This window comes from Camarhynchus parvulus, chromosome 18 (assembly GCF_901933205.1).
Source record: "Camarhynchus parvulus chromosome 18, STF_HiC, whole genome shotgun sequence".
In the NCBI taxonomy this organism is placed as follows: domain Eukaryota; kingdom Metazoa; phylum Chordata; class Aves; order Passeriformes; family Thraupidae; genus Camarhynchus; species Camarhynchus parvulus.
The window spans coordinates 92,301-106,005 of record NC_044588.1 but is presented as its reverse complement, the minus strand read 5'-3'; positions in this window follow the sequence as shown (position 1 = coordinate 106,005).

Here is a 13,705-nt window from a genome sequence, read left to right as displayed (position 1 = left end):
AGACTGAGATTCTTAAAGTCCACAGAAGAACAGGAGAGAATGGAAATGCACATCATTAGTTTCTTTGTGTAACTCTCCCTTGACATCACCACATTGGTTTTCTCCTCAGCACTGAAGCAGTGTCTTAGTTTACCAAGGCAGCCTGTAGCTTTAAGTCTGGTCTCATCTAAATGCACCTGTCATATGCATTACTTTTGCCTCAGTGACTGCATTTATTTTGCAATTACTCCATACTCAATGATAAATCAGAAATGGAGACAATGATCCTGGATAGAAAGCCCTGTAAATGCAAAAATGTGCAAAAATCTGGTCGGTTTTAAATTCAATTCCTCTCCTAACTATACAATAATATATTCTTGGAAGTTTCCCACTCCGTTGACTAATTAAACAAACAAACAAAAAAAAACCCAAACAAAAATCCCCCCACAAAAAAACCACACAAAGATGTTTAGCTATTATAATCATCTCACTGAAGAAGTTTTCGGGATATTGTCTTGGACAAAACTGTGAATGAAAGAGCTCAGCCAGAACCCAGGTCCTGATGCCAATTTCCCAGTAACACCTTCAAATGCTGTCATGCAATATATCATCCCTGCCAATGTTTTGTTTGCTTCTCAACCTGAACTGTTTCTCTTCACATTCAAAATCCTCATCAAAACAGCAAAAAATCTCATCAAAATATCGTGTAGCAGTGGATCTCCATCTGCATCCTTTGTATCCCTGAGCAACCATTTGGATGGTGCAAGAGGAAATGAAGGTCTGAAATGAAGCCTTCAAAATACACTGATAAAGAACAGGGTTGAAATGCTATTATTTACAGAAGAACCAGGGTAAAAATATTAATTTAACTTTACATAAATATCTTTGTTTTTTACATCCTATTCATAAACCATTTCTATGTGGGAGAAATGGTTTAATTCAGTGGGAGCTAGATGAGACTGTAACTAGGAACCAAAGTTCACAAAACCACGTGCTGAACTAACCAATGCAACAACCACACTGCTGGAGAACTCTCAGAAAATCTTTTGCTGAAAAGTTGATGTTTATGCATTCAAGTCATCTACAAGACTGAAGAGCATACATTATTCCATCACATGTTGGCAGTAAATATACACTCACTCAGCTGGCTTCAGATCTGATTGTTTCAGATGGCAGAATAGGAAAAACTGACTAAATCTGAAAGTTCTACTATTTGTTCACAAGCAATTTGCCAACAGAAAGATGCCAAAACTTTTTCACATTTATCAGGAGCTGCTTGCTCAATTATTGATTGTGCATGACTGTAAGACAAAACCAGCTCATGACGTGCCAGGATCACAATTGACAAATAATCAGACTCACACACATAAGTCACAGAGGAATTCAAGTGGATAAAATAAATACACAGTCAATGCTGCCAGCCCTCCCACATAAATAAGCAACAGTTTTATTCTTGCAGTGGATTGAACTGAGAATTTACCTGTTCTCACAATTAGGGAGCACTCAGGACAAGCAATGGTTTTGATTTCAGAGGAATTACTTTGTGGATAAGAATCTGGGGCGATGAACAAACCCTGAACTATGGGAACCACTGAGCAAAATCTGCCTGTCAAGTGCCTAAATGGAGCTGAACAGGGCTACCCAGCTTGGTTTTGTGATATCAAATATCCTTCATTCACAAATTCAAGTGAGTCACATTCACACTGGCTCTGCCCAGTGTATCCAACAGGAAAAACCTGAATAGGCAACAGCACACCAGTCAGTTATCTGTAGGACATACAGAGGTATCTTCAGGAAAAAAACAAATGAACACATAAGAGGAATACGGCCCAATTGCTGGAAGTTTTCCACATCTCAAATGTTCAAAATGCTAAGACAGAAAAATAAAAACATTTCCAAATTTAAAAAGTGTTTCAATTAAAATGACTTGTGCACTTTATTGTGGAGGAATCAGAATCCTAAAAATGCACCCAAATACATGAGATACATGAGAGGGACTCTGCTGTTTGTTAAGATCATCACGACAGATATTCCATTTTTAGTGCTTGCCAGCTGGCTTATGCACTACCTAATCTTCTAAGCTATTGAAGCATTTATAATGGTTCAACATTCTTAAATTCAGATGAGGCTAATTATATTAAGACCTTAAGTTATAATTTAGCTGTAGAACAAGATGTTACCAAAAACTGGATAAAAAAAGACATTTAGATTTCTAGGCTCAGGAAGAAATTCTAATTAATTTTGATGGAAGTGGTCAGCAAGTGTCATTAAAAGCATCCATGTAGTTTAAAATATTAAACTATTTATTCAAAAGGCTTCCATAATGTGTTTACTTGCTGAAGAAATCAGAACCCCTCAGAAAAATAAATAAGTAATTTTTATTTTAAGAAATTTATGAAGGAAGTTTTCAAAATAATAATAAACACTGGTGGTAGTTGCCTCTGGATTTCCAGCCAGATGATTTAATTTAGTTTTTGGAGTGTCCTTAATTGCAACTAATGCTTTCCAAAAAATAAAGGGTGAATTAAAACAGTTGTTCTTTCAAATGAGGACTTCTCCTCTCTTTAAAATTCCAGTCAGCTTTACAAATGAATAAAAATGCAGACAGGGCAAAGGATAAGTTCTGCAGCACCCAGATGAAACTCACTTCCAGGACATTTGCCATTTTGCTTGCAAGTGGCAGCAACACCAGCATTCCCGTGCACTGCTGAAGAGTCAGAAAACCTCTGCTTTAAGGTCCTTAGGAAGTGTAAGTTTTACTCCACACTGACAGTGCTTTCAACAGCAGGAGATAAGGAGAGCATTGTACACAGCTTTGGAAGTTGTTCCTCAGTGGAGCCTCTCAAACCCTGCTGGCTCTGCAGTGATTAACTGAGAACAGGTACAGGGTAAAAATACTCAGGGGAATCACCTGCTGCATGCAGGCCCGGCTCTGCACACGGTAATCCACCAAACTCTTGCTCAGCCTGTGGGAACTCACAAACAGGTAATTAATTCTCTTTACACTTGTTCCATGTTCAGTATTAATCTACAGTACAGATTTTAAGGTAAAATAGGCTGCCAGCCTAATAAAGACTACATCAACAAAAGAAAAACCTATGTCAAAACACATATTTTAAATATAGAAATTAAAAAAAGGTCTTTATGAAGATAGAATGCTCCTTTTGGCATTATTTTAAAGTCTTCCTCAGGGCTTTGACTGCACATAGAGCCCATCATATGATTTCAAGTATTTAAAGATACATGCATTACAGTGCTGTTCAAAAAATTGTATTAATTTTTATAGATATCTTTTATTTTTTAATTATTACAATAGTTGCAGATAAAGGGAGCTATTTCCTTTCCAGCTCCAGCTGATTAACAGGCAGAACATTTTCATACAGTAGTCATAGCAAGTACAGACAAAAAGGAAAGAAAAAATGAGCAGTTATATCACATGCTTTTGATTATCATGACAATCACTTTTACTGTGAAATCCAAATTTTGGAATGCATAGAGGAGAGTGAATATGGACTGAAAATAAAAGCATAAATGACAAAGTTTAATAATGTTACATCTTAGCCAGGCACCACTTCTTGCTCTTATCTTGCTCTTACATAAGGTCCCAGAACACATATTTAACACTTGTTCCAAGTTTTAAGTGCCCTTTAAATCACCAAAGACAGTCTTTAGGACAGGGATCTCATAGGCAGCTCCTCCTTCATCAATCAGATCCTACTGATCTATTAGATAGCACAGAAAGTACTACTCCAAGTCTGAAGAAAATAAATAACAACACCCTGGATCAACACCAAGAATGACCAGGGCTCATAGGAGAAGCAAACCCTTCAGCACAAAATGACCTAATGTTTTGTGGTAAGTCCAAGAGGAAAATAAAAATGAAAACAAAACACAAACACACACACACCAAAAGGATGTAACACTGAGAAATTCTGGAAAGCCTAAAACTTTTACCCTGTTGCTATTATTCAGTAAATGCTGCCACTGCCACATTAACAGATGACATATGGGATGGTAAATCACATTGGAAATGTACTATAAAAACATCTCATTTGTGCATTTATAGAAATGGTGTATTTTGGAGATGTGTCATTCTATCTCAAGCCAAAATACAATTAGTAAAGTTAAAAGATATATTGCAGCTCTTTATAAAGAAAAACAGCTCAATATTCAGAGTATGAACAGCTTGCAGGAAGTGTAGAAAGCTACATGAACAGCTTTGAAGATAGTGGGCACGTTTCCTCTTCCTCACCTCTACAGGTGCAATTCTGATTCAGAAATAAAAATAAGAAAATTAAATTTTAAATTATTGTGGGAAAGAATCACCCAGTTTCCGCTGCTGTTACAATATGCATCTGTGGCAATGATCCACTTTCCCAAAAGTATTCATTGCCTCTTTTTTTTTTTTTTAATCTTTTTCCTCCACAGGCAGCAATTTACACACAGCTTTCAAACTGCTGGAATATATTATAACAAACATCTGCACAGCCTGCAAATTGAGAACATCCTCAGTGAAATGGAACAAGAATATGGTCTAGATGTAAAACCCGATTTTAAAAGTAAATGACAAGGTTTATTACTAAAATAGTCTGTTTAATCATCCTCTCAAAGCACTTAACATTTTGTTTAACTTACAGAAGATAAAAAATAATCCAGGCAGGAAAAAAAAAGTTGTGTATTGGTTTAGAAGAGCCTGAGTATGAGCAGAATTGCTCAATATTCTCTAAATAGGAAATCTGACTTCAGTAATTCAGCTGAACACAGAAAGCAAAGAATGAAAAACTCCACTAATAAGAGCGGATGGGAGAAAACATGGAAGACATATTTAAGTCTTTATTTTGGTAGCATTTGAGAATATCTGTGTCCCATACGATGCATCAACAAGATCCACGTTTCTGGTGAGTCAGGTGATGCTACTTCCTGGAAATCACCTCCACCTCATAAAACATCAGTTTGTTATTTTAGGTGTAAATAATCAGTAGTACAGTGGCATAAAGTTTAGCAGAATTATTTATTACAGATAATTAATTTTCCCAGCACTTCCAGATTCTCCAAATTTCACAGTTTCAGATGGTTCACAAAGAACACAGACATCATGGATCTGCTCAGGTTTGTAGTAAGACTAAAAGAAGAGCAAGAAAAGCTGGGCCTTAAGGGTAGCAAGGAGACAATCAAACCTAGATCTTTCATGTCACCGATATTACTGCTCTGTTTTAGAATTTCAAGCAAAAATATAGAAATTTCTGATCAAATAATACAAAGTTGAGTAACTTGATTTTGTACCCTGTTGTCATAGGTGTCAGTAGTTGATTATCAAGCAAAAATCATAAATAGCAAGCACTCTCCTAAGAAATTATTTCTATCAACTGTAGATTTGCCTATGCAAGAACAGAAGAACCAGTGAGGACATGGATGGCAGTGTGAAAATCCACTTTCTTGTAACTGGCTGGTTTTAATTCACCACTACCTGGTGGTTTTAATTCACTCTATGTATTTCTCCCCACAGCCAGAAATTTAAACTGGCATGTACCTAAGGGAAAGGCATTGTGTCTGAAGCAAGGATGGATTTTAACTTTTATTCTCAAAATCACAGAAGTCTCCCATCAAACAGAGAGAGGCCAACCCTTTAAAGGCCAGTGTGAACTCACTGGTGGCCAAAGGCTATGTTCCTGCTCACACAGGAGTGAGCAGGCTGAGAGGAATGGGCTTTGTAAGGAAAATACCAACACAACTCCACCACAGCAGCCGCAGATATGCAGTTCTAATGCTGGAAATTACAGTGCCAAGGAAAACAATGCTCTGGGGAACCAGTGAAGTGGATTAGTGAAGCTTGGCATAAGGAGTTAGGCAGACATGCTCTTGGAGCAGAATGCTCCTGGCTAGCTCAGATACTGTGTCAGTATTCAGGTGGCACTAATTACAGCCTTATCAGCCACACTGTATTGTAATCAAACCATGTTTCACCACGGTCATATCCTGACCATGGCATATCAATGTTTGTCACCTGTAACACCAGCACAGTTCAGGCTTTTTCACTGGATGTATAAATTGCCTAATTTTGTCATTCATAAGTCAAAGCCTTCACCCACAATTTTCTTGATTTGTACAAACTGAACTGATATTATGAGTGGTTTTGACCAAGTAGTTGTCAGTCAAAGATTTAAGTTAATTACTACTGACTGGATGTGAAAAGCTGTCCATCTTTTTTGACTTTATTTTGCAGGTGAATGACAAAGCTGCAGCATCTGTCAATGCCAGGTACATTGACAAAAACAATTAACTGAAGATTAGACTTCACAAAGTACAAAATGTTGGCAAAATTAAAATCTCCTATGGAAGTGTATTATTTATGTTAGCTACAGTAACTATTTTATTTATTTTAGACACAAAATATAATTATTATTTTAGTTATCTGCATTTTGATAGCTACTTATTTTGTACACAAGCTTATTTTGTGGTACATAGTGCTTAAAGCCAAAAAACAGGTAAAATTCAAAACAATAAAATCAGAAGTTAAAAGGCTGCCATACTGTGAAAAACAAGGGAAGCATCCATGTAGCCCTGAACAAGATGTTGGATGCCTAAATAATGAGAAATCTGAAATATTGTCATTGAATTTCCTGCTAACAGGAAAAGAATGACTTCCAGAATATTGCCCAAAAAATAATTCAATTACTATAAAAAGGGAAAGCCAGTTTATAACAGATATGCTATTCAGGCTACCTATTTATGGAAAAGGCATTTCAGTCTTTGGAGAAAGCTTTTATAATTCACAGTCATGATGAGAAGAAACATCTTTCCTTAATCAAGTTGTATGACTATTACATGAAAATTAGGCCTTATTGCATACATTTAAATTTGGGAGATTATAAGATACATGAGTTTGAATTTTTAAAAAAAACAACCAAATACAAACAAAAAATCCCATTCGTTCATTATTTACTTGCAGCCAGACTGAAACAAACTTTACATGAAGACAAAGGAAGAAATTGCTCTAAGGAATGCCACACCACTGAGCTCCTGAGAGACCCAAGCAGTGGACAGGACTTTTTAAGCCTTTATTCAGGTAATTTGTAACTAGTCTGATTACCATGTCCTTTCCAGATACAAATATAGCTAGAGCTCCGAACAGACGGATACAGTGCCAATTCAAGACATCCTTGCCAGCTGGATTTTGCCAGAATAGCACTGAAGGACTAATTTCCTGGGAAACCAATTTATGAAAAGCATAAAACCTTCCATATCCTAAACAAACACTAAAATGAAATAGTAACTTAATGACTTGTTAATTACTATCCTTAATGTTTACTTTTGTTTTAAAGCTTGGAAATCATAAACAAAGAATGGAAAAGAATTAAATCTGAGAGCTATTCTATTTGTGCAAACACATCAGATTGTATTAAGCAACAGAAAAGCCATTAACGACACAGCTGAATGCCTGCTACTCTATATATGTGTATGTGTGTGTGTGTGTGTGTGTGTACTTATATACATAGATACATACTTGTGAAAAACAGATAAAACACATGGAATTGTTTTAGCAGCAACACCCTCCTTTAGGGTTTGATCTTGCACTCACAGAGATAAGTAGTGAGTCACCATTTACTTCAGTTGTGCACCATCAGGAATTTAATAACTCAACTATTGTAACCCATTTATTTCAGACTTCTAGATACATTAGTCAGCACAGACATAAAAGGCAGTTTAAAAGTGAGGGGGGAGTAGAAATTAAAATCCAAACTCATAGTCTGTTCAGTGGAAACACACTTTGATGGAGAACCTGGAGCCCTGTCTGTTGCCATAGCTGGAAGATGCAGGGGAAGCCCCAGCGTGTTTTGTCTTTAGCATCTCATTGTTCAACATTTTGAATATGGAATAGAAAAATGCAACCAGAACATGGTGCACAATAGATTTGTCTTTAAAACAGACTGAGGTACCCAGGATGCACAAAAATAAACATCTCCAATTCTGTGATGTCCAACCTTTTACCAAAAGGCAACTTGCTTGTCTTTACATTAAACTTTTTCCCCCTTCTCTAAGCTTTCATCTTATAACTTCTTCCCTTCTTGGTTATTTTTTCCTTTCTGCATCTCCCTTTTTGGGTCAGTTATGTAAGATTGTGTACTGTTTGCAATATTGCATTAAAATCCAGGTGCAGTAAGAGCAATAAACACAGGCAAGGGCTTGCCCTGCTGTGGTTGGGCATTCAGAGCAGTGTGCGGGGTTCAAAGGCAGTGCTTTAAAAAAAATTCTATTAATAGCAAGCAGCTGTCAAATATTCTAGGAAAAAAAAACACTGCTTCCTTCATATGTTAAGACTAAAAATGATGCAGCAGGGAAGTAAAGAAAGTTTATGTTGTGACTTTTGATTTATGTGATAATTGCAGTGATTGACAAGAGTCTGAGAAACAAGGAGGAAGCTATGGAAGTTTATAACGCACGGACATTTGCAGGCGAGGATAACAGTCACAATTGTCAGAACTTTAATAAATATTTAACATTTCAGTTCCTTCAATAATGAGATCTCTTCTACTTTCTGATATTTAGTTATCAAAATTCCATTATCTGTCCTTCCTAGCACAATGTACAATAAAAGCATTCACAATGAGTCACCTTTTAAAATGTGATTTAAAAAAAAAATCGCTGACATTTCAGTGTAAGGTGAGCTGAGCTTCAGAAATGCTTATGGAAATAGAACAAAACCTCAAAAATTTCAGAGTTCCAATTATACCCCTCTTCACATGGGCATAAATCCTGGGGCAGAGCAGCAGGAACTATGCACAGAACAAAGCAGGATTTTCTTCAACAAATCTAGGTTTGAATTTCTCCAAAGCTTGACCTATTTTTTGTTTCATTCATCCCTCACTTACAATGAAAATCCAGGAATTAAATCAGAAGCTTAGAGAATCCCTAAAGTAGCTACAGTTTTTCAAGAACAAAACAGGCAGACCAGCACTCCAGAGGGCATTTCCCTGTTAAAAACTCCTTTATGTACAGCAAAGATGAACTTAACTCTTCTACCTTCAAACTGAGCCCTTCAAAGTTTGGTAAATATAAAAGAACAGTCATTAAAGACTAAAAGATTATAAATGCAGGGAGGAAAAAAGAGAAACACATATGCCAATTTAGTGCAGAACTGTAAAGCAATACCCAAAGCAAGCTCCCACATCATCCTGGCTACAGAGAAAATAATGAATTAGACAATCTCTAGAACAAAAAAATCCTATTATTTTAGAGATCATGCTACAAAAGAGTATTTGAGATTAGCCATAGTTAAGGAGACCACACCTCACAAATCAGATGTAAGAAATTGTATTCACACAAGCCATGACTGATAATCACAAAGCAGAACTAGAAAAGCACAGTAAGGAAACAGAAAATAAAGCTCTTCCTTGCATTCCCTGTTAATAAAAGACCCTTCTCACCAAATATTTCGGCCATGTGTCAGAAACTACCAGGATCTGGGACCTTGGGAGAAGGATCTCAGCATGACACAGAGCTTACACCACTGGCCTCACTATCTGAATTTTCACTTAGCTAGGGAAAAAAAAGATAATTGGGAAGTCATTCCTACTAATATATGCAGGGAAACAACATCAGAGAAAGAGTTTTCCTCCTCCCTGAAAAGGGGAAAATAACCCAGTCTTAAAATGTGCATAAGCAAAGAGAAGGGGAAGGATGCAAAGCCTGGGATAAGGCCATATAGCATTTCCCCAGCCAAAACATCATTATTCTCCCATTAGTATAATGAAGACATAACATTCTAAACCAGAACTTGACCTGAGTGCACAATTCAGATTTAAAATTTGAAAATTCAGGTAGAGGCTCAGGCTGTTCCTTTGAGAATTACTGTTTTCATACCATAGGGGTTGGTGGTGGTGTTTTGTGAGGGTTTTTTACATGAAAAATTAAGCATCAAATCAGTTTGAAATTATTTTTGATTCCTACTTTGGTTTAAAACAACAAAATGAAAAACACCAGCAACACAGAGCTTGTGTTAAGGAAAGAAAAAGTGTTTTGACAAATAGTACCCACTATTTCAGGCAGGAAATGGGATTTGTATAAATTCTATTATGATTTTAATATGCAAGGGTTTATCTTGTTTAACAACTTCCACAGATATGTAAATTAAATTATAGATTTGCTGCATGTGTTATTAAATGAGAGTCTGAAATTCCACTGAGAAGATTTACAGCTTTATCTGGTGAGATTTAGGAAAAACACAGAAGGGTATGAGGCAGCTCCATGAGAAGAAATTCTAGTCTTATTTCCTTCCAGGTGGCAATTCCTTCCCACGAGTCAAAAAATAGTTCATTTTGCCTAAGTCCCTATAGGTGCAATGTTGTTCCAAGATGTTAGAAGAGGTTTTGGGAGGCCAGAATTCCCTTTGTGGTTTAGATGAGCAGCCAGGTCAGAGCTGAATGTAAAACAGTCACGCACTCTTAAACCTTGTATTGCCTGTCTACTTCATGCCTGAAGCATCGTGTTTGTAAGTTCCCTTTCCTAATAATTTAAATCTAAATCAATCACATTTAAATTATTAAAATATTGTTAAATTATCTTGAGTTTTTATCTATTTAAGATCAAGTCTCATTAAGTCAATAAGAATATTAATTAGCTAGGAGTATATGGCATCATATGTTCATTATTCAGGTGTGTCATAACACCCTATCAATATAATCATGAAAATTATCCATGGCCCTTTTATTTGATTTTTTTATTATACATCAAACATTCTCTGTAATTAGGAAAATTGTTTATTTTTGTTCAGAAAACCAGTGCTGAACATCCCTAGTCCTACAAAAATGGTAATTTATTTATTGCTGATTTGCTGGCTTTTCTTCCATTTGTCCTTGGCCAAATTTACTCATTTATGAAATGCCATTCATAAAAAAATACAAATCAGCTAAATCAGGTTTTTTAAGATTCTCTCTTCATTAAACACTTTGTGCAATATATTAGTGACAACTTCTCACATAATTCTGAATTTATTTTTTTTTAAACAACAAACTTGCAGAATATTCCACCAGCAAAGAGTAGATCTTTCCTGGAAAAAGCATTTATGGAGGTACCATTTCTGCAAAGCCTTCAACAGTTAAAATTATAGACCAAAAAAAAGAATAATCAGCAAACTCCTGCAATAATCTCTTTCCAACATCACCCAGTGCCAAAGCTCCTATATACTTGGCTACAAAATCTTTGGGGTCAAGATTGGTATTTTCATTTTGGCACAAAGGTCTCACAGAAATACAGACTTTTGCAAGTTGGGATATATTAAAAGACAATATATAATCATGCTTTCACAATTTCACCTGGAATTTAAAAATACATATCTTCTGTACTTGAAATCTTGAGCCTTCTGCCCCTAGTTCCAAGTATCTCTAAAGTATAATAAGTCCCACTGGTCTAATTTCAGGTTACCAGCTCATTGGTTCCTGTTCACAAGACAATTTTCCCAAGCATTTTTCAAATCTACTAATTTAATAGCATTATCATTGTCTTCCAACCATGTTAATGGACTCCACACAAATAGACCTTTGTAATGAATATGCCTGCTCTCACCTCAGCTTTTAAACTCTGAAGAATTAGTTCCTTAGAGCTGAAAATGTAATTCATATGTCAAATTCTGCTCCCACTGAAACAAGAGTCCTGTTGGCCTCTGTATCTGTCCAATGTAATCAAGAGTAAGAACTTCATTATGACCCAAACCTGAGCTTTATCCTACATTTCTCACATAATGAGTACAGAACCTTCCTTCTGCTCAAAGCACAACCCTGTCTTTGCATTCCACCAGTACAACAAACCCTGAGAGACCACCCCAACTTACTTGTTTACGCCAATTCTCTTCAAAAGTCAAGAGGGAAATATATGCTCTTTCTGTATGCTACTTCTAAATTGCTCCCTCAGATACTCAAATAAATTAATTGCTATTTCATCAAAAGACAAAAGGAAAAGAGTTACTGGCTGCTCATGACACATCTTCAGGTAAAGTAATCCTCCTGAATGTTTCATGCAATTATAATTCACATACTACAGTGATTTGAATCAAACAGAAGATGAGGAGTAACATTATCTTTTGAGGAAATGTCTGAATATTCAATATAACTCTATAGAGCAACAACAAAACATTATCAAATAGATATTGTACTGAACAGCCAGACTTGTGTTTTAATGAAATCAATGCAATTGATCCAGAGAGGATTTAACACCAAAAACACAATCATGTTGTTTGCAGTCTGATTCTGAGACATTTCCTTGAATTAAAGAGCATGGGCTGTTTCCACAGCTTGTTGTATTCAGCTTTACAATTGGAATGTAGATCTCCCACATAACAAAAGCAGTAGGGTCGTCACACTTAAAATATCACAAGTATTGTGGAATGCAAGAACCATTTCCCTCTAAATAATTTGTCTTGGATGCATCATGTTAGAAGAGGCTGTGAGTACTCACAACCTGAACACAGAGCTACTGTTGAAATCTCCCATTTACCAAATAGAGTGACTTATTAGATGCTGAACCTCTCTGAATCCCATCACCAACAGCTAACAAAAAGCCGTCTAACAGCAGCTAGAAAAACTTTAGGGAGAAGCTTAGATTCTACCTACTCATCTTCCAGGTGGCTCCTGTTTAGGAAAAACAGAATCCACTGAAGTTCTCTCTGCACCACACAGCAGCAGGGCTTTCCAAGGTGTCACGGTTTGACACTGGCACAATGCCAGCGCCCCCATGAAAACATATGCTCCCTGGTGTCTGCTGTGAGATGTGACCAGGAATAGAGCAAAGCAGGCTCCAGCTTAGGAATAAAGAAGAAAAACTTTACTAACCTACAACTATATATAAAAAGAAACACACACAGAACTCAGAATGAAAACCTTCCAAAAACATTCCTCCTCCCCCCCACCAAATTTCCAATACATCCACCCCTCAGATCATCAACTCTCAGTCCATCACAACCCTTTAGATAATCAATTCTCAGTTCATCAAGGAGAGAGGAGTCCCTCTTGTGCCATAGGCTTCCCCTGGAAACACAGTTGAAACCTCTTGTGTTTCCATGTCACACATGGCACTGCCAGGAGATCATTTGCCATCGTGACATCTTCCTTCCCTGTCCAGTGCTCTCACCAGTGCGCATGGATCAGAGCTGCTTCTAGGGTTCCCCATTTAAGGATGCTTTGCCCAGTTCCAAAAAAAAAAAGCATAGTCTCTCACTTTCAGGACACCAGTCCTGTCGCAGACATCTTTTTATGAAAATCCTTTCTTAGGATTTTTTCTTCCTGAGAAGCTGACAGGCTCCAGGAACAAAATGTAAATAATGGTTATCTACTGCTGTAGAATGCATCAGGTGGATTTTTGATTGGCCCATCTTTGATGTTTATAATTAATGGCCAATCAAGGCCGAGCTATCTCGGACAGAGTCCGAGACAGCTGCCTTTGTTATCATTCTTGTCTATTCTATTCTTAGCTTAGCTAACCTTCTGAGATGAAACTTTTCCTTCTATTCTTTAGTATAGTTATAATGTAATATATATATCATAAAATAATAAATCAAGCCTTCTGAAATATGGAGTCAGATCTACGTCTCTTCCCTCATCCTGAAAACCTCTGTGAACACTGTCACACCAGTCCCCCTCAAATTCACCCTCTGGAGCCGAGGGGTCTTGAGAACAGAGATCTTCTTCTTCCCTGAAGACTGAGGGCACCATCATCACCCTCCTCACCCATCGTC